This window comes from Trifolium pratense, linkage group LG4 (assembly GCF_020283565.1).
Source record: "Trifolium pratense cultivar HEN17-A07 linkage group LG4, ARS_RC_1.1, whole genome shotgun sequence".
Classification (NCBI taxonomy): Eukaryota; Viridiplantae; Streptophyta; class Magnoliopsida; order Fabales; family Fabaceae; genus Trifolium; species Trifolium pratense.
The window spans coordinates 25,355,292-25,378,887 of record NC_060062.1 but is presented as its reverse complement, the minus strand read 5'-3'; the positions used below and the strand labels follow the sequence as shown (position 1 = coordinate 25,378,887).

Here is a 23,596-nt window from a genome sequence, read left to right as displayed (position 1 = left end):
TCATATTGAGTCAACATTATATAGTCAATATCAATTGAACTAAGGGTCATCAAAGCAACATATAACATCTCAAGATTTATATAAGCAATAGTTAATTGGACTTAAGGGTATGGAGGCAACAGTTAACCATCATTTATATAGCCAACAATTAGAATTAAGGATGAAAAATTTAACCTTCTCATAATTTATATAGGGTCACTAGGTAGCATTTATCCATCCCAATTTGCAATAGTATCTAATTCGAAGATCATCAATAACTTAAAGATACCATTTCAAAAACTCCAATTATGAATAATAATTGGACTTAAGGGTCATCAAAGCGACGTTTAACCATTTTGGTCCGACTTTCCATCATACAAAAACTTTCAAAAAGCTAGCACACTTAGCAATTGGAAGATTGCATTTGGTTCATAAAGAATAAAATATACCTCCCCACATATTATGAATAGAAATTTAAGTGTCCTGTAAAAATCGTAAACCACTATGGGTTTTTTTTTCAACTAGAAGATTAAATGTTCTTGAATAATCAAGAATGAAAAAATGGGTATCCAAACAAGGTATCAATCGGTATAAATCAGTATGTTGCGATAAAAAATAAATCCAAAATATTGTAGCAAACTAAAAAAATTGTCTTTTCACTATATTAGTGCCAAAAAGGGTCTTGGGACCAATCACATTTTTCTCAAGCAGAAGATTGAATGTTGTTGAACAATAAAAAAAAAATGAGAAAAATGGGTAATTGACCAACATTCATATGAAAAATCATATGAAAATTTTTTCTTTCGTAACATTGGTGTCAAATATTAGGGTTTTGGGACATAACATGTTTCCTCAATTAAAGTGTTCTGTTATTTTGTGCAGAAGATTGAATGTTTTTGAATTATGAAGAATGTAAAAAAAGGGTACCTTTTTGATGCAGAAAATTGAATGTTGTTTCTGTGACATGTGTTTGCTTTGTGTTCCAATCCGCCGCAACTCTTTTCGTCGCATCCCTAGAAGAGCGTGGAAACTAAGATGCATAAATGAAAAGTAACCTAATGATAGAAAGCGTGTACTTATAAGGCTATTTCATGGGCTTTTTTTGTTTTAATGGGCCAACGGCATCGGCCCAGTACTCAGTTAATCATTAATTAAAGCTTTTTTTTTGTTACAAGCCTTTTAATTTTTTTTAATTAATTATCCTTAATAACTACATTACTTTTTTTTGGTCAATACATTAATTATCCTTAAATATAAAGAAAAATGCTAAATAGTGTCATAGGGGCACTTGTTAAATGTTAAGGATTTAAATTTCGAAAGTTTTTTTTGGATATGGTGCAATCAACACAACAAAAATCTAAATTTTGATAAATAAAAAAAAATACACAATTTTTCTTTTACTATTACTATTTTTTTTTGGGGCACTAGTTAGCAAGACCTATATACACACCAATATAAAATCTCATATTTCTAAACAAAACCTTATTATTTTTAACTAGCGGGCCAGACAAGCACGTTCCGCGCCTGCCTGTGTCTAACTTATGTCAAAAAAAAATATGCCTTATTCTATTGTGAGTTTGTTAATAAAATATTTTTGTTGCTACTAAAAAAAATCAAGAGTATTGTTGGTATTATTGTTAAGTGTTATTTCAAATTATAGTAAAGGGCAAAATTGACCAAAGAAAAAGTCAGCACAAACTCCCCTTTATTATTACTAGCGGGCCAGGCAGGCGCGTTCCGCGCCTGCCTGTGTCTAACTTATGTACCCAAAAAAAAGATACGCTTTATGTTATGGTGAGTTTGTTAATAAAAGTTTTTTGTTGCTACTAAAAAAAGCAAGGGTAATGTTGATATTATGAAAATTCTACCCCAAAACTCATGTATTCTTTTTATATATTATAGTATAGAATAGATATAGATGAAAAAACCATAAAAAAAAAAAGAGAGGAAGTTAAGGGCAATTATGAAATAATTAAAAAACCATAAAGGAAGTTAAGGGCAAAATGGACAAAAAAAAAATCCAGCCCATACTCCCTTATCCCCTTTATATATTGTTATAGATATAGTATAGAATAGATATAGATGAAAAAACCATAAAAAAAAAGAGAGGAAGTTAAGGGCAATTATGGAATAATTAAAAAACCATAAAGGAAGTTAAGGGCAAAATGGACCAAAAAAATCCAGCTCAAACTCCCTTATCCCCTTTATATATTGTTATAGATTATGGGAATAACAAAAATCCATACCAAAAACTTGTATCCTATTTATAATAAGTATAACCGTGAGCGGGAGGGGTATTAATGGGAATAACAAAAATCCATACCAAAAACTTGTATCCTATTTATAATAAGTATAACCGTGAGCGGTGTAACCACCCTAACCCAATATTCAATTTATCTTAATAAAAGAATGCTTTTTCAAAACTACGCAGCGGATAAAAATATAACTTTCAAGACTCGGAGTCAAAATGAATTAAAAAAAAATATTGGTTCAAGGTGTTACATTCTTCATTGAAAATTAGTAATCATCACTTATACAAGATTCTTTTATAAAAGATACACCTTTAATTTAAATAAATAAAACAACAAATAAAGACTCTATGAACCCTTCCCCGTGTCACAATCAGAGCGGAGCTTTCACCAACAACTCGAACACCAACAAATATACAACCTGAGAACCTGAACCCCCAACGGTTCAGCACAAACACAAAACAGAGGGTTAGATAACACAATTATTATCAGTGACTGAATATAACGCATACCAGACACTAAATAAAATAAAAGCAACTGAGTAAATTCAACTCAGACATCTCATATACATATTGAACAAATACAGGCATGTATCGGACATACTCAGACATGTATCAGACATAAGCAAACATGTATAAGACATACTTAAACATATTCTTTTATCAATTACTCATCACATTTGAGAAGTAAAAACTCTCGAACAAATAAATCAAATATACAATGTCAAGTACCATTTAATTAACAATTAAGAACGTCACATAATTCCTAATGCATTCTAATGTCACATAGATATGATGTCACCTAGACATATCTATATGTATGTGGTACCAATTCATCATAATCTTGGATAACTTAACCCAAGTGTTTTAGATCATCGTCTCTAAAACATTCTAGATCATCGTCTCTAGAATAACAGTAAACTAGATCATCGTCTCTAGGATACTCATCAATATACACAACTTATGAATGCATGAAATGTGCATATACCAAACATATGGTTTTATCTCAACTATAACATCAACCTAATATGGATAATATAATCCAAATATTCTAAATCATCGTCTTTAGAATAATTCTACTCATGATAAATCATCATTTATCATCATCAATAAATCAACATATTCATTTACAAGTCACTAAAGCCACACATCATCAAGGGTTCACCAATTCCAATTAATTAAGCATACGAAAGTTAATTTAAACTAAAGTAATGCCTAAATATAAGCAATATCATTATCCAAGCATAATCTCAGAAAACGAACTCCGTAATTGGAATATACACGAAAATTTTTTTAAAATGAAGTCTAGGTACATAAACCGTCAAAAAGGTCAAAAGTCAACAAAAGGGGTTGCGCCGGCTAGCCACAACTTAGCATCGTCTACTGTTCATCCTGCAGAATTTTGCAGGTTCGACCTGCTCACTGTATGAGTCGTAATTTGAGTTACGAGCATCTGATTGGGACGCGTAAACATGCGTTGGAAAGCTAAGGAAAATATCTACAACTTTCATGTTTACGACAAGAACCAATTCAGATTTAAAAGGGATCAAAATATACGTTTTCTCTTCAGACTTTTATAAAATGACAGTTTTTTTTTTTACATTATATACTTCAATCTTTGATTTTTCCAAAAATACAAGTTAAATCCCATTAAACCTAAAGTTTCCCCTAATCATCACTTATGATATTTGAACTTTAACAAACATTATTCCAACAATAATTCAACACCAAACATACAAGATTCATTCATCAAAATTCATAGTAATCACATAAAAACACTTATTTCATGGATTTAAGCTCAAAACCACAACTTACCAAAAACAACTCAAATACCATCATCTAACATCAAAGTAAGTATTTTCCCAAGAAAAATCATCCAATAATCATGAACAAACATATAGATTTATGTATCAACACATAAAACTCATAAATAAACATATTCCCAAATCCCACATACAAACCCCCAAATTGAGATGATGAGAGTTTGGGCTAGAGAAAAGGATTTTCTCTCCTCTCATGAATTCATCTCCAATAATTATGTTACTATCCCTCTTACCTTAACAATTTGTTGGAAACTTTGGTCCTTCCTCTTCAATTCTCAAGCTTGTTCTTCCTCTCTTGGTTTTGCTCCTTCTCTAGCTCTTGTTCTTTCTCTGACCCTTTCTCTAGCTCTTATCTATTCTTTTTGTTTTATAATGGTTTCTAGTTTAGAAGTTTAGAGTTACTTAATACCTAGGTTTTCTATCTTTTTCCATTCAGCACCCCCCACTATACTCATCCCACCCCCTTAACTTAATCTAACTCAATAATTATATCACTTCTAACTTAATTTATAATTCTCAACTAATTAATATCTGATTATGACTATTATGCCCTCATAAATAAAATAAACACAAACAATCACATAAATAAAATAATAAATAAATAAATATCAATAATCGAATAATTAAATAAATACTAATAATCGAAATGGGATGTTACAACTCTCCCCCACTTAAAAGAATTTTCGCCCTCGAAAATTATCTAAGTGAAACAAATCCAAATACTACTCCTTCATCCGATTCTCAGAACATAAACACCAAAAACTCCACACACTACAAAGTTTGACAAAACTAGTTTATTCCAATCAACATGATTCCGTCTACTATCAACAAGAGATTAAGGACGGCCAGTTCCTCAATTTGCCAATAAATAGCCAATAATCATAATGATTGCATAAACCAACTTTACCAAACTACAATAGTGTTTTCCTAAGCACGAAATATCCGAAAAGTAACACTCTACAACAAGTACCACTCATTCATTTCACTTCGAAAAGATCTCATCCCTGTTGATAACTTCACAAGTTTCCACAAGTTCCTTCTTTTTCCTTTTAATCTCTTAGTTCCTTTTAATCTGAATATGTCCATATTCAATTCTTATTCAAACCATAGTCTTAAGTTATTCATTGCCTCTATATTGTTAGACTGTCCACGATTACAATATCCGAAATCTTTTATTTTCTCATCACATACTACACTTATGCTAATCATTTCTTCATTACAACAAGTACAATGAATTCAATCTTACTAATCTGCACCGACTTTTTCATACTCAACCTTTTCCGATAAACATTTACTTAACTCGCTCTTATCTCCTAATACTCCAAAGTACTCTCTGGTATTCATTCCAAGTAACGTTTTCCATCCTTTAGATATACGCACACCCACTATTTCATACCACGTGTGAGATAATCCTTTTCACGAATATGCAACTTTACATATGCCACATTTTCTATGTACACCTCCCTTACTTGTTTTTAACACGCCCTTCCAACGATTAACTTTCTTATTACATTCTTCCGTTAATGACACTTATACTTAACCTCATCTTACCTTCCAAAATGTTTTTTTTTTTAAAAAAAAAAAAATCTTGAGCACACACACAACAACCGCAATTCCAAATCATGAATCGGATAACTTCTTCCATGAATCCCCTACTCCCTCGACGCATAAGCCACAACCTGATCATTTGTAGAAGGACACCATTCAACTTATTTTAGTAAACTTTCAATACCTCCGACGGTAACTAGCTAATTCCCGAAAAATTCTAATCTCAATAACCGACTTAGGATTTTCTATTGCACCACGACATCCACTTTTATCTTATGATAACTTGATCTCCAATCTCTCATACTTAACTTAGAAGCACTGATCAACTAATCTATAAACTTGTCTAATGCTATTCTCATCCAATCGCCGAGAATCAACACACCACTCCATATTGTCATCATTCTTCTTACTCAACAATAATGACGCTCTCCACAATAAAACAATCGATCTGACCAACTTCTTCAACGGTCCTCCAGCTGCCCTTCTAGTTCATCCAACTCTGAAACGGACATCACTAACGCCTGAACACTCTCCTTCGGACATCTCTATCTATCTTATTTTCCTACACTCAAACATCTCAGAGGAATATTATCTTCTCCCCCACTTATTTCAAACCCACCTACAACTCCAATTGGAATTCTCAACTCTCATACCTAATTGTAGACTTCTACGGTTCTCTAACTAGCTCTCACAAAAGAAACTAGTATCGACAGCGTTTACACACATGTCGAATACAATGGATAAACTACGAAATACAAAACATGAACATGTACATTAAATTGCACAAAAGCAAAACATAGCATTTCACATAGACATTCAAGAAACATATATCTTCTCTAAATCTCAAAATTGAGAATCGAATCAGTACAAGAAAAGATAAATATTTCACAGCAATGAATTTTAAAAATTCAACAATTCATATTCACATAAGCATAGAATATATCTATCTTAACATGATAACTAACATGACAAAATAAAATAGTCAACTTGTGCAACACATTTATCAAATTCATCTTATAGAAAATAACATTATTTATTCACTATAACTTACAAATAACTAAAACAACAAGTCAACTAGCAATAATCTATCACATATCATGTAAATGAAAACATATGCCAAACATATCATAGAATTCATTTACTCTAAAGAAAACAATTAGATTTTTAACAAGATTCACATCATCAAGAACTAATACTAGTTCTAAAATTATTTTATGTAATAAAGAACTACACAAAAGATACTCATATATACATACATAAGAATTCACATAAACTCTACCACAAATAGTTAATTTAACTATTAATTTCACTAGCATATTCAAGGTCATATTTGATTCTAGATAGTAAAATAAATTTCAACATCCTACACAAGTTCAATTAATACCAAAACAATTACCAACTTCATATCTAGTTTACTCACAATAAATACAAGAAGATAAGAAATCTCATATTCAAGCAACTAGAGCAAAATATCATTTATCATTCAAGTATTAACAAGTTATCACATAAACTATCATCATTTTAGTATTCAATCATGAAGTAAGAATTATAAATTCTAAAGTCAATACCAATTAAAAACACAAGTCTCATGAATCAAATAAAACAACATGCTAACAAAAGAACTACCAACAAAATTCATGAAACTAGTTACACATTCGCAAAACAATTAAATAGTGACTAATGTGCAAGTGTAACTACAAAAATTAATTCACAAAAAATCATAATAGTTACACAAACACGACTGACAACAAGCTCACTCGGTCTGACTGCACAGACCTACTCTGACTGACACATAACTCACACAGTCCGAAGACAACGGGGCTCTGATACCAACTTTGTAACCACCCTAACCCAATATTCAATTTATCTTAATAAAAGAATGCTTTTTCAAAACTACGCAGCGGATAAAAATATAACTTTCAAGACTCGGAGTCAAAATGAATTAAAAAAAAATATTGGTTCAAGGTGTTACATTCTTCATTGAAAATTAGTAATCATCACTTATACAAGATTCTTTTATAAAAGATACACCTTTAATTTAAATAAATAAAACAACAAATAAAGACTCTATGAACCCTTCCCCGTGTCACAATCAGAGCGGAGCTTTCACCAACAACTCGAACACCAACAAATATACAACCTGAGAACCTGAACCCCCAACGGTTCAGCACAAACACAAAACAGAGGGTTAGATAACACAATTATTATCAGTGACTGAATATAACGCATACCAGACACTAAATAAAATAAAAGCAACTGAGTAAATTCAACTCAGACATCTCATATACATATTGAACAAATACAGGCATGTATCGGACATACTCAGACATGTATCAGACATAAGCAAACATGTATAAGACATACTTAAACATATTCTTTTATCAATTACTCATCACATTTGAGAAGTAAAAACTCTCGAACAAATAAATCAAATATACAATGTCAAGTACCATTTAATTAACAATTAAGAACGTCACATAATTCCTAATGCATTCTAATGTCACATAGATATGATGTCACCTAGACATATCTATATGTATGTGGTACCAATTCATCATAATCTTGGATAACTTAACCCAAGTGTTTTAGATCATCGTCTCTAAAACATTCTAGATCATCGTCTCTAGAATAACAGTAAACTAGATCATCGTCTCTAGGATACTCATCAATATACACAACTTATGAATGCATGAAATGTGCATATACCAAACATATGGTTTTATCTCAACTATAACATCAACCTAATATGGATAATATAATCCAAATATTCTAAATCATCGTCTTTAGAATAATTCTACTCATGATAAATCATCATTTATCATCATCAATAAATCAACATATTCATTTACAAGTCACTAAAGCCACACATCATCAAGGGTTCACCAATTCCAATTAATTAAGCATACGAAAGTTAATTTAAACTAAAGTAATGCCTAAATATAAGCAATATCATTATCCAAGCATAATCTCAGAAAACGAACTCCGTAATTGGAATATACACGAAAATTTTTTTAAAATGAAGTCTAGGTACATAAACCGTCAAAAAGGTCAAAAGTCAACAAAAGGGGTTGCGCCGGCTAGCCACAACTTAGCATCGTCTACTGTTCATCCTGCAGAATTTTGCAGGTTCGACCTGCTCACTGTATGAGTCGTAATTTGAGTTACGAGCATCTGATTGGGACGCGTAAACATGCGTTGGAAAGCTAAGGAAAATATCTACAACTTTCATGTTTACGACAAGAACCAATTCAGATTTAAAAGGGATCAAAATATACGTTTTCTCTTCAGACTTTTATAAAATGACAGTTTTTTTTTTTACATTATATACTTCAATCTTTGATTTTTCCAAAAATACAAGTTAAATCCCATTAAACCTAAAGTTTCCCCTAATCATCACTTATGATATTTGAACTTTAACAAACATTATTCCAACAATAATTCAACACCAAACATACAAGATTCATTCATCAAAATTCATAGTAATCACATAAAAACACTTATTTCATGGATTTAAGCTCAAAACCACAACTTACCAAAAACAACTCAAATACCATCATCTAACATCAAAGTAAGTATTTTCCCAAGAAAAATCATCCAATAATCATGAACAAACATATAGATTTATGTATCAACACATAAAACTCATAAATAAACATATTCCCAAATCCCACATACAAACCCCCAAATTGAGATGATGAGAGTTTGGGCTAGAGAAAAGGATTTTCTCTCCTCTCATGAATTCATCTCCAATAATTATGTTACTATCCCTCTTACCTTAACAATTTGTTGGAAACTTTGGTCCTTCCTCTTCAATTCTCAAGCTTGTTCTTCCTCTCTTGGTTTTGCTCCTTCTCTAGCTCTTGTTCTTTCTCTGACCCTTTCTCTAGCTCTTATCTATTCTTTTTGTTTTATAATGGTTTCTAGTTTAGAAGTTTAGAGTTACTTAATACCTAGGTTTTCTATCTTTTTCCATTCAGCACCCCCCACTATACTCATCCCACCCCCTTAACTTAATCTAACTCAATAATTATATCACTTCTAACTTAATTTATAATTCTCAACTAATTAATATCTGATTATGACTATTATGCCCTCATAAATAAAATAAACACAAACAATCACATAAATAAAATAATAAATAAATAAATATCAATAATCGAATAATTAAATAAATACTAATAATCGAAATGGGATGTTACAACTCTCCCCCACTTAAAAGAATTTTCGCCCTCGAAAATTATCTAAGTGAAACAAATCCAAATACTACTCCTTCATCCGATTCTCAGAACATAAACACCAAAAACTCCACACACTACAAAGTTTGACAAAACTAGTTTATTCCAATCAACATGATTCCGTCTACTATCAACAAGAGATTAAGGACGGCCAGTTCCTCAATTTGCCAATAAATAGCCAATAATCATAATGATTGCATAAACCAACTTTACCAAACTACAATAGTGTTTTCCTAAGCACGAAATATCCGAAAAGTAACACTCTACAACAAGTACCACTCATTCATTTCACTTCGAAAAGATCTCATCCCTGTTGATAACTTCACAAGTTTCCACAAGTTCCTTCTTTTTCCTTTTAATCTCTTAGTTCCTTTTAATCTGAATATGTCCATATTCAATTCTTATTCAAACCATAGTCTTAAGTTATTCATTGCCTCTATATTGTTAGACTGTCCACGATTACAATATCCGAAATCTTTTATTTTCTCATCACATACTACACTTATGCTAATCATTTCTTCATTACAACAAGTACAATGAATTCAATCTTACTAATCTGCACCGACTTTTTCATACTCAACCTTTTCCGATAAACATTTACTTAACTCGCTCTTATCTCCTAATACTCCAAAGTACTCTCTGGTATTCATTCCAAGTAACGTTTTCCATCCTTTAGATATACGCACACCCACTATTTCATACCACGTGTGAGATAATCCTTTTCACGAATATGCAACTTTACATATGCCACATTTTCTATGTACACCTCCCTTACTTGTTTTTAACACGCCCTTCCAACGATTAACTTTCTTATTACATTCTTCCGTTAATGACACTTATACTTAACCTCATCTTACCTTCCAAAATGTTTTTTTTTTTAAAAAAAAAAAAATCTTGAGCACACACACAACAACCGCAATTCCAAATCATGAATCGGATAACTTCTTCCATGAATCCCCTACTCCCTCGACGCATAAGCCACAACCTGATCATTTGTAGAAGGACACCATTCAACTTATTTTAGTAAACTTTCAATACCTCCGACGGTAACTAGCTAATTCCCGAAAAATTCTAATCTCAATAACCGACTTAGGATTTTCTATTGCACCACGACATCCACTTTTATCTTATGATAACTTGATCTCCAATCTCTCATACTTAACTTAGAAGCACTGATCAACTAATCTATAAACTTGTCTAATGCTATTCTCATCCAATCGCCGAGAATCAACACACCACTCCATATTGTCATCATTCTTCTTACTCAACAATAATGACGCTCTCCACAATAAAACAATCGATCTGACCAACTTCTTCAACGGTCCTCCAGCTGCCCTTCTAGTTCATCCAACTCTGAAACGGACATCACTAACGCCTGAACACTCTCCTTCGGACATCTCTATCTATCTTATTTTCCTACACTCAAACATCTCAGAGGAATATTATCTTCTCCCCCACTTATTTCAAACCCACCTACAACTCCAATTGGAATTCTCAACTCTCATACCTAATTGTAGACTTCTACGGTTCTCTAACTAGCTCTCACAAAAGAAACTAGTATCGACAGCGTTTACACACATGTCGAATACAATGGATAAACTACGAAATACAAAACATGAACATGTACATTAAATTGCACAAAAGCAAAACATAGCATTTCACATAGACATTCAAGAAACATATATCTTCTCTAAATCTCAAAATTGAGAATCGAATCAGTACAAGAAAAGATAAATATTTCACAGCAATGAATTTTAAAAATTCAACAATTCATATTCACATAAGCATAGAATATATCTATCTTAACATGATAACTAACATGACAAAATAAAATAGTCAACTTGTGCAACACATTTATCAAATTCATCTTATAGAAAATAACATTATTTATTCACTATAACTTACAAATAACTAAAACAACAAGTCAACTAGCAATAATCTATCACATATCATGTAAATGAAAACATATGCCAAACATATCATAGAATTCATTTACTCTAAAGAAAACAATTAGATTTTTAACAAGATTCACATCATCAAGAACTAATACTAGTTCTAAAATTATTTTATGTAATAAAGAACTACACAAAAGATACTCATATATACATACATAAGAATTCACATAAACTCTACCACAAATAGTTAATTTAACTATTAATTTCACTAGCATATTCAAGGTCATATTTGATTCTAGATAGTAAAATAAATTTCAACATCCTACACAAGTTCAATTAATACCAAAACAATTACCAACTTCATATCTAGTTTACTCACAATAAATACAAGAAGATAAGAAATCTCATATTCAAGCAACTAGAGCAAAATATCATTTATCATTCAAGTATTAACAAGTTATCACATAAACTATCATCATTTTAGTATTCAATCATGAAGTAAGAATTATAAATTCTAAAGTCAATACCAATTAAAAACACAAGTCTCATGAATCAAATAAAACAACATGCTAACAAAAGAACTACCAACAAAATTCATGAAACTAGTTACACATTCGCAAAACAATTAAATAGTGACTAATGTGCAAGTGTAACTACAAAAATTAATTCACAAAAAATCATAATAGTTACACAAACACGACTGACAACAAGCTCACTCGGTCTGACTGCACAGACCTACTCTGACTGACACATAACTCACACAGTCCGAAGACAACGGGGCTCTGATACCAACTTTGTAACCACCCTAACCCAATATTCAATTTATCTTAATAAAAGAATGCTTTTTCAAAACTACGCAGCGGATAAAAATATAACTTTCAAGACTCGGAGTCAAAATGAATTAAAAAAAAATATTGGTTCAAGGTGTTACATTCTTCATTGAAAATTAGTAATCATCACTTATACAAGATTCTTTTATAAAAGATACACCTTTAATTTAAATAAATAAAACAACAAATAAAGACTCTATGAACCCTTCCCCGTGTCACAATCAGAGCGGAGCTTTCACCAACAACTCGAACACCAACAAATATACAACCTGAGAACCTGAACCCCCAACGGTTCAGCACAAACACAAAACAGAGGGTTAGATAACACAATTATTATCAGTGACTGAATATAACGCATACCAGACACTAAATAAAATAAAAGCAACTGAGTAAATTCAACTCAGACATCTCATATACATATTGAACAAATACAGGCATGTATCGGACATACTCAGACATGTATCAGACATAAGCAAACATGTATAAGACATACTTAAACATATTCTTTTATCAATTACTCATCACATTTGAGAAGTAAAAACTCTCGAACAAATAAATCAAATATACAATGTCAAGTACCATTTAATTAACAATTAAGAACGTCACATAATTCCTAATGCATTCTAATGTCACATAGATATGATGTCACCTAGACATATCTATATGTATGTGGTACCAATTCATCATAATCTTGGATAACTTAACCCAAGTGTTTTAGATCATCGTCTCTAAAACATTCTAGATCATCGTCTCTAGAATAACAGTAAACTAGATCATCGTCTCTAGGATACTCATCAATATACACAACTTATGAATGCATGAAATGTGCATATACCAAACATATGGTTTTATCTCAACTATAACATCAACCTAATATGGATAATATAATCCAAATATTCTAAATCATCGTCTTTAGAATAATTCTACTCATGATAAATCATCATTTATCATCATCAATAAATCAACATATTCATTTACAAGTCACTAAAGCCACACATCATCAAGGGTTCACCAATTCCAATTAATTAAGCATACGAAAGTTAATTTAAACTAAAGTAATGCCTAAATATAAGCAATATCATTATCCAAGCATAATCTCAGAAAACGAACTCCGTAATTGGAATATACACGAAAATTTTTTTAAAATGAAGTCTAGGTACATAAACCGTCAAAAAGGTCAAAAGTCAACAAAAGGGGTTGCGCCGGCTAGCCACAACTTAGCATCGTCTACTGTTCATCCTGCAGAATTTTGCAGGTTCGACCTGCTCACTGTATGAGTCGTAATTTGAGTTACGAGCATCTGATTGGGACGCGTAAACATGCGTTGGAAAGCTAAGGAAAATATCTACAACTTTCATGTTTACGACAAGAACCAATTCAGATTTAAAAGGGATCAAAATATACGTTTTCTCTTCAGACTTTTATAAAATGACAGTTTTTTTTTTTACATTATATACTTCAATCTTTGATTTTTCCAAAAATACAAGTTAAATCCCATTAAACCTAAAGTTTCCCCTAATCATCACTTATGATATTTGAACTTTAACAAACATTATTCCAACAATAATTCAACACCAAACATACAAGATTCATTCATCAAAATTCATAGTAATCACATAAAAACACTTATTTCATGGATTTAAGCTCAAAATCACAACTTACCAAAAACAACTCAAATACCACCATCTAACATCAAAGTAAGTATTTTCCCAAGAAAAATCATCCAATAATCATGAACAAACATATAGATTTATGTATCAACACATAAAACTCATAAATAAACATATTCCCAAATCCCACATACAAACCCCCAAATTGAGATGATGAGAGTTTGGGCTAGAGAAAAGGATTTTCTCTCCTCTCATGAATTCATCTCCAATAATTATGTTACTATCCCTCTTACCTTAACAATTTGTTGGAAACTTTGGTCCTTCCTCTTCAATTCTCAAGCTTGTTCTTCCTCTCTTGGTTTTGCTCCTTCTCTAGCTCTTGTTCTTTCTCTGACCCTTTCTCTAGCTCTTATCTATTCTTTTTGTTTTATAATGGTTTCTAGTTTAGAAGTTTAGAGTTACTTAATACCTAGGTTTTCTATCTTTTTCCATTCAGCACCCCCCACTATACTCATCCCACCCCCTTAACTTAATCTAACTCAATAATTATATCACTTCTAACTTAATTTATAATTCTCAACTAATTAATATCTGATTATGACTATTATGCCCTCATAAATAAAATAAACACAAACAATCACATAAATAAAATAATAAATAAATAAATATCAATAATCGAATAATTAAATAAATACTAATAATCGAAATGGGATGTTACAACTCTCCCCCACTTAAAAGAATTTTCGCCCTCGAAAATTATCTAAGTGAAACAAATCCAAATACTACTCCTTCATCCGATTCTCAGAACATAAACACCAAAAACTCCACACACTACAAAGTTTGACAAAACTAGTTTATTCCAATCAACATGATTCCGTCTACTATCAACAAGAGATTAAGGACGGCCAGTTCCTCAATTTGCCAATAAATAGCCAATAATCATAATGATTGCATAAACCAACTTTACCAAACTACAATAGTGTTTTCCTAAGCACGAAATATCCGAAAAGTAACACTCTACAACAAGTACCACTCATTCATTTCACTTCGAAAAGATCTCATCCCTGTTGATAACTTCACAAGTTTCCACAAGTTCCTTCTTTTTCCTTTTAATCTCTTAGTTCCTTTTAATCTGAATATGTCCATATTCAATTCTTATTCAAACCATAGTCTTAAGTTATTCATTGCCTCTATATTGTTAGACTGTCCACGATTACAATATCCGAAATCTTTTATTTTCTCATCACATACTACACTTATGCTAATCATTTCTTCATTACAACAAGTACAATGAATTCAATCTTACTAATCTGCACCGACTTTTTCATACTCAACCTTTTCCGATAAACATTTACTTAACTCGCTCTTATCTCCTAATACTCCAAAGTACTCTCTGGTATTCATTCCAAGTAACGTTTTCCATCCTTTAGATATACGCACACCCACTATTTCATACCACGTGTGAGATAATCCTTTTCACGAATATGCAACTTTACATATGCCACATTTTCTATGTACACCTCCCTTACTTGTTTTTAACACGCCCTTCCAACGATTAACTTTCTTATTACATTCTTCCGTTAATGACACTTATACTTAACCTCATCTTACCTTCCAAAATGTTTTTTTTTTAAAAAAAAAAAAAATCTTGAGCACACACACAACAACCGCAATTCCAAATCATGAATCGGATAACTTCTTCCATGAATCCCCTACTCCCTCGACGCATAAGCCACAACCTGATCATTTGTAGAAGGACACCATTCAACTTATTTTAGTAAACTTTCAATACCTCCGACGGTAACTAGCTAATTCCCGAAAAATTCTAATCTCAATAACCGACTTAGGATTTTCTATTGCACCACGACATCCACTTTTATCTTATGATAACTTGATCTCCAATCTCTCATACTTAACTTAGAAGCACTGATCAACTAATCTATAAACTTGTCTAATGCTATTCTCATCCAATCGCCGAGAATCAACACACCACTCCATATTGTCATCATTCTTCTTACTCAACAATAATGACGCTCTCCACAATAAAACAATCGATCTGACCAACTTCTTCAACGGTCCTCCAGCTGCCCTTCTAGTTCATCCAACTCTGAAACGGACATCACTAACGCCTGAACACTCTCCTTCGGACATCTCTATCTATCTTATTTTCCTACACTCAAACATCTCAGAGGAATATTATCTTCTCCCCCACTTATTTCAAACCCACCTACAACTCCAATTGGAATTCTCAACTCTCATACCTAATTGTAGACTTCTACGGTTCTCTAACTAGCTCTCACAAAAGAAACTAGTATCGACAGCGTTTACACACATGTCGAATACAATGGATAAACTACGAAATACAAAACATGAACATGTACATTAAATTGCACAAAAGCAAAACATAGCATTTCACATAGACATTCAAGAAACATATATCTTCTCTAAATCTCAAAATTGAGAATCGAATCAGTACAAGAAAAGATAAATATTTCACAGCAATGAATTTTAAAAATTCAACAATTCATATTCACATAAGCATAGAATATATCTATCTTAACATGATAACTAACATGACAAAATAAAATAGTCAACTTGTGCAACACATTTATCAAATTCATCTTATAGAAAATAACATTATTTATTCACTATAACTTACAAATAACTAAAACAACAAGTCAACTAGCAATAATCTATCACATATCATGTAAATGAAAACATATGCCAAACATATCATAGAATTCATTTACTCTAAAGAAAACAATTAGATTTTTAACAAGATTCACATCATCAAGAACTAATACTAGTTCTAAAATTATTTTATGTAATAAAGAACTACACAAAAGATACTCATATATACATACATAAGAATTCACATAAACTCTACCACAAATAGTTAATTTAACTATTAATTTCACTAGCATATTCAAGGTCATATTTGATTCTAGATAGTAAAATAAATTTCAACATCCTACACAAGTTCAATTAATACCAAAACAATTACCAACTTCATATCTAGTTTACTCACAATAAATACAAGAAGATAAGAAATCTCATATTCAAGCAACTAGAGCAAAATATCATTTATCATTCAAGTATTAACAAGTTATCACATAAACTATCATCATTTTAGTATTCAATCATGAAGTAAGAATTATAAATTCTAAAGTCAATACCAATTAAAAACACAAGTCTCATGAATCAAATAAAACAACATGCTAACAAAAGAACTACCAACAAAATTCATGAAACTAGTTACACATTCGCAAAACAATTAAATAGTGACTAATGTGCAAGTGTAACTACAAAAATTAATTCACAAAAAATCATAATAGTTACACAAACACGACTGACAACAAGCTCACTCGGTCTGACTGCACAGACCTACTCTGACTGACACATAACTCACACAGTCCGAAGACAACGGGGCTCTGATACCAACTTTGTAACCACCCTAACCCAATATTCAATTTATCTTAATAAAAGAATGCTTTTTCAAAACTACGCAGCGGATAAAAATATAACTTTCAAGACTCGGAGTCAAAATGAATTAAAAAAAAATATTGGTTCAAGGTGTTACATTCTTCATTGAAAATTAGTAATCATCACTTATACAAGATTCTTTTATAAAAGATACACCTTTAATTTAAATAAATAAAACAACAAATAAAGACTCTATGAACCCTTCCCCGTGTCACAATCAGAGCGGAGCTTTCACCAACAACTCGAACACCAACAAATATACAACCTGAGAACCTGAACCCCCAACGGTTCAGCACAAACACAAAACAGAGGGTTAGATAACACAATTATTATCAGTGACTGAATATAACGCATACCAGACACTAAATAAAATAAAAGCAACTGAGTAAATTCAACTCAGACATCTCATATACATATTGAACAAATACAGGCATGTATCGGACATACTCAGACATGTATCAGACATAAGCAAACATGTATAAGACATACTTAAACATATTCTTTTATCAATTACTCATCACATTTGAGAAGTAAAAACTCTCGAACAAATAAATCAAATATACAATGTCAAGTACCATTTAATTAACAATTAAGAACGTCACATAATTCCTAATGCATTCTAATGTCACATAGATATGATGTCACCTAGACATATCTATATGTATGTGGTACCAATTCATCATAATCTTGGATAACTTAACCCAAGTGTTTTAGATCATCGTCTCTAAAACATTCTAGATCATCGTCTCTAGAATAACAGTAAACTAGATCATCGTCTCTAGGATACTCATCAATATACACAACTTATGAATGCATGAAATGTGCATATACCAAACATATGGTTTTATCTCAACTATAACATCAACCTAATATGGATAATATAATCCAAATATTCTAAATCATCGTCTTTAGAATAATTCTACTCATGATAAATCATCATTTATCATCATCAATAAATCAACATATTCATTTACAAGTCACTAAAGCCACACATCATCAAGGGTTCACCAATTCCAATTAATTAAGCATACGAAAGTTAATTTAAACTAAAGTAATGCCCAAATATAAGCAATATCATTATCCAAGCATAATCTCAGAAAACGAACTCCGTAATTGGAATATACACGAAAAATTTTTTAAAATGAAGTCTAGGTACATAAACCGTCAAAAAGGTCAAAAGTCAACAAAAGGGGTTGCGCCGGCTAGCCACAACTTAGCATCGTCTACTGTTCATCCTGCAGAATTTTGCAGGTTCGACCTGCTCACTGTATGAGTCGTAATTTGAGTTACGAGCATCTGATTGGGACGCGTAAACATGCGTTGGAAAGCTAAGGAAAATATCTACAACTTTCATGTTTACGACAAGAACCAATTCAGATTTAAAAGGGATCAAAATATACGTTTTCTCTTCAGACTTTTATAAAATGACAGTTTTTTTTTTTACATTATATACTTCAATCTTTGATTTTTCCAAAAATACAAGTTAAATCCCATTAAACCTAAAGTTTCCCCTAATCATCACTTATGATATTTGAACTTTAACAAACATTATTCCAACAATAATTCAACACCAAACATACAAGATTCATTCATCAAAATTCATAGTAATCACATAAAAACACTTATTTCATGGATTTAAGCTCAAAATCACAACTTACCAAAAACAACTCAAATACCATCATCTAACATCAAAGTAAGTATTTTCCCAAGAAAAATCATCCAATAATCATGAACAAACATATAGATTTATGTATCAACACATAAAACTCATAAATAAACATATTCCCAAATCCCACATACAAACCCCCAAATTGAGATGATGAGAGTTTGGGCTAGAGAAAAGGATTTTCTCTCCTCTCATAAATTCATCTCCAATAATTATGTTACTATCCCTCTTACCTTAACAATTTGTTGGAAACTTTGGTCCTTCCTCTTCAATTCTCAAGCTTGTTCTTCCTCTCTTGGTTTTGTTCCTTCTCTAGCTCTTGTTCTTTCTCTGACCCTTTCTCTAGCTCTTATCTATTCTTTTTGTTTTATAATGGTTTCTAGTTTAGAAGTTTAGAGTTACTTAATACCTAGGTTTTCTATCTTTTTCCATTCAGCACCCCCCACTCTACTCATCCCACCCCCTTAACTTAATCTAACTCAATAATTATATCACTTCTAACTTAATTTATAATTCTCAACTAATTAATATCTGATTATGACTATTATGCCCTCATAAATAAAATAAACACAAACAATCACATAAATAAAATTAATAATAAATAAATAAATATCAATAATCGAATAATTAAATAAATACTAATAATCGAAATGGGATGTTACAAGCGGCAGGGGTATTAATGGGAATAACAAAAATCCATACCAAAAACTTGTATCCTATTTATAATAAGTATAGATAACAAAAATTCATACCAAAAACTTGTATCCTATTTATAATAAGTATAACCGTGAGCGGCAGGGGTATTAATGGGAATAACAAAAATCCATACCAAAAACTTGTATCCTATTTATAATAAGTATAACCGTGAGCGGCAGGGGTATTAATGGGAATAACAAAAATCCATACCAAAAACTTGTATCCTATTTATAATAAGTATATAGATTATGGGAATAACAAAAATCCATACCAAAAACTTGTATCCTATTTATAATAAGTATAACCGTGAGCGGGAGGGGTATTAATGGGAATAACAAAAATCCATACCAAAAACTTGTATCCTATTTATAATAAGTATAACCGTGAGCGGCAGGGGTATTAATGGGAATAACAAAAATCCATACCAAAAACTTGTATCCTATTTATAATAAGTATAACCGTGAGCGGCAGGGGTATTAATGGGAATAACAAAAATCCATACCAAAAACTTGTATCCTATTTATAATAAGTATAGATTATTATATTTAGTTTTGAAGGGTAATGTTGTCATTAAGAAAAGTCAACACCATATATGAGAGGGTAAATGTGGAAATAATAAAAATTCACACCAAATTGGAATATCCCATTTATATTATGTATAGATATTTAGTTTTGAAGGGTAGGGTTGGGAATAGGCCAGGCGGCCTACAGGGGCCTTCGGCCTGGCCTATATAAGCCTGGCCTGGCCTGGCCTGGTTATTAAAAATGCCAGGCTTAGGCTTTGAAAACGGCCTGTTTACATAAATAGGCCAGGCTTAGGCTTCTAAAAAGGCCTACGAAGCCTGATAGGCCGGCCTGTTTATAATAATTATTATTTATATAATATTATTATTTATATCTTATAAAAAAAATATTATTTATATAAATATTATTAGCTTTTAATTATTGCGACTTTTCGTAATCGTATTTGTTATTTGATTAGTTTTTAATTATTGTGTTAATCATATTATTAGCTTTTTCTTAATGTTGTAGAAATTATAAAAATTTAAATGTGAACTTTTTAAGGCCTGTTTAGCCTATTTAAAAAAACTATATATAGAAGTTTTAATGTAACACAGGCTTTTAAACATGCTACAAGGCCAGGCCAGGCTTTTAAAAGGCTCAGGCCAGGCCAAAAAAAATATCATTTGATAGGCCATAGGCCAGGCTTAGGCCTGAAAAAAAATCGTAGGCCAGGCTCAGGCCTGTCAAGGCCTGGCCTGGCCTGGCCTGTTCCCAACCCTATTGAAGGGTAATGTTGTCATTAAGAAAAGTCAACACCATATATGAGAGGGTAAATGTGGAAATAATAAAAATCCACACCAAATTGGAATATCCCTTTTATATTATGTATAGATATAGATATAGATATAGATTAAGATTAAAGATAATTATGTTACAATATAATTTAAAAATTATCAATCATTTAATTATATGTGATTTTTTTTTTTTTTTGGTTTTTCACTACTAGTTGAATCTGGTTCGGAGTAAGTTCTTGCATCAAGTGGTTTCATTCTCCTCCGATCGCAGTTGGAGGATCGAACCGCGGTCTTCCCTGCCAAGTTCAACATCAATCACCATTGAACCAACTAACGATTGGTTAATACTAAGTAACTATTATTTTTCATTTATAAAAATATTTTAAATGTGTCTTCTTTCACTGGTATTACTAGTTTAACATAACAATGATATCTATAAGTTCTATTTCAACAGGCAAAACTGTCAAAATTATTAGGCCGGACGTCGTTACTCGGGTTTGAATCCGGAATCTTACAATTATATATGAGTTTAATTTAAGTGAATTATTCCTTCATCTAAGAAAAAAAAAAAACAATGATATCTATAAAAAAAAAATCTTTGTGATTTTGCCATAGTTTTCCATTTAAAGTTGTATATCAAGTGTGGTAATAACAATGATAATGCAAATTAAATTAGGCACGTACGTAACGGCAACAGTTCGATGAATGATGATGGAAATATGGAAGTGCTGCCTAACGATTTATTACTCTACTCCTTTATAAAAACCGCCAAAGTAGGAATACAATAAATGTAGAAATAAACTTTTAGATTTTGTATATTTAATTTAACATTTTATACAAGTGTAATTATCAAATATATAAACGAGGGTCTTAAAATTAAGACAAAATCAAATATAATCTATTAATCTCTTTCTGATGGTTACTGCTCCAATATTGGAGTTTTTTTTTTCTTTTTTCATTCTACTAATTTCCTCACGCGCCCTACGAAAATTTACCAAAATACATTTATTCTCTACTTTTTTATATTCATTTTCAGTGTAAAACTTTAAATTCTTGTGAGTAATAGCACTTTTTGTCAAATATTTTAGATTAGTGTGGCTTATGAAAGCAACCAATACCATTTATGTCTACCGTGAAGCAAATAAAATGGCAAATGCCTTAGCCAAGTGAAATACTCCCTCCGTCCCAAATTATAAGAGAAAATAAAAAAATCACACTTATTAAGAAAAAGTAAAACATGAGAATTTGAAGTATGTTTTTGTGGGTTTTCCTTGGAATAAGTTGCATAGGAAGATGTAAAAACAATTTTTATTGGTTGTTGTTTATTGAGAAAATGAGAGAGAGAAGAAATTAAATGCAATTTGCATTTAATTTTATGAAAATAAGGAAAAAAACATTTTTGAAAATGATTTTTTCTCTTATAATTTGGGACAAAAAAAATGGGTTTTTTTCCCTTATAATTTGGGACGGAGGGAGTATAAATTAAGATACATCAACTCATTATTTTGATATTGTTTCCTAATTTTAGTACTCGTTTTTCTCTAGCCGATAGAGGTTAGTTTGCTTTTACTTTGTCATATCATGCTAATATAACTAAATTGTGAGAAAGGTTAAGTCAAACATATTTTTTAATATTATATGCAATGTACGTTTTTTATAATTTATCTTCTTTAAAAATTAATTTAATTCTGTACAAAAAAAAAATTAATTTAATTCAATCATTTTTATTAGTATACTTTCTTATATTAACATTTTAAAAATAATTAACAATACGATATAAAATTTGTCTGGATAAGGTATAGACATTGATACTTGCAATGGTTGGACCTATTTTTATATGGAGATGAATGATTAAATGAAAAATAATTCATCTTTGGTCATTGGTCAATGATCGCTAATTTGTTAGCATGTGGACACCCAAAGCCGACACAGGATTGAAAAATATTCTATACATCGATGCTGTGGGACAACTCACGAGTATCACGTTGGCTTTTAAATAATTAAATTAATCAATCATCTTATATAGGAGCGGTTAACTTTAATTTTTTGAATTACTACCCAAGAAAATTTAAACTAATTGAAGAACTGGTAATATGTTTAGGGTTGGATATCTCTTTGATCGAAAATGGCTAATAATTGGTTACTCTTCTTGTTCAAAAAATTTGCTACTCTTCCTTTTAAGAATTATATGATCTTGTTTTTTAAATATTAAAAAATAGGTGATTGAATTGTGTTAAGTTAACTCAAAACACCTGTTTTTATTGTATATCATATCTTCAGAGAAG

General features: G+C 31.1%; 1 long non-coding RNA gene across 1 annotated transcript; it reads right to left on the bottom strand.

The window, feature by feature from the left end:
* Positions 1–2,464: 2,464 nt before the first annotated feature.
* Positions 2,465–19,839, bottom strand: LOC123920945. The gene is made up of 5 exons (XR_006813831.1): positions 19,551–19,839; positions 14,462–17,924; positions 9,373–12,835; positions 4,284–7,746; positions 2,465–2,657 (listed from the first exon to the last, which is right to left on the bottom strand). It is a non-coding gene; the product is annotated as an uncharacterized LOC123920945 (long non-coding RNA).
* Between the last annotated feature and the right edge of the window lie 3,757 nt (positions 19,840–23,596).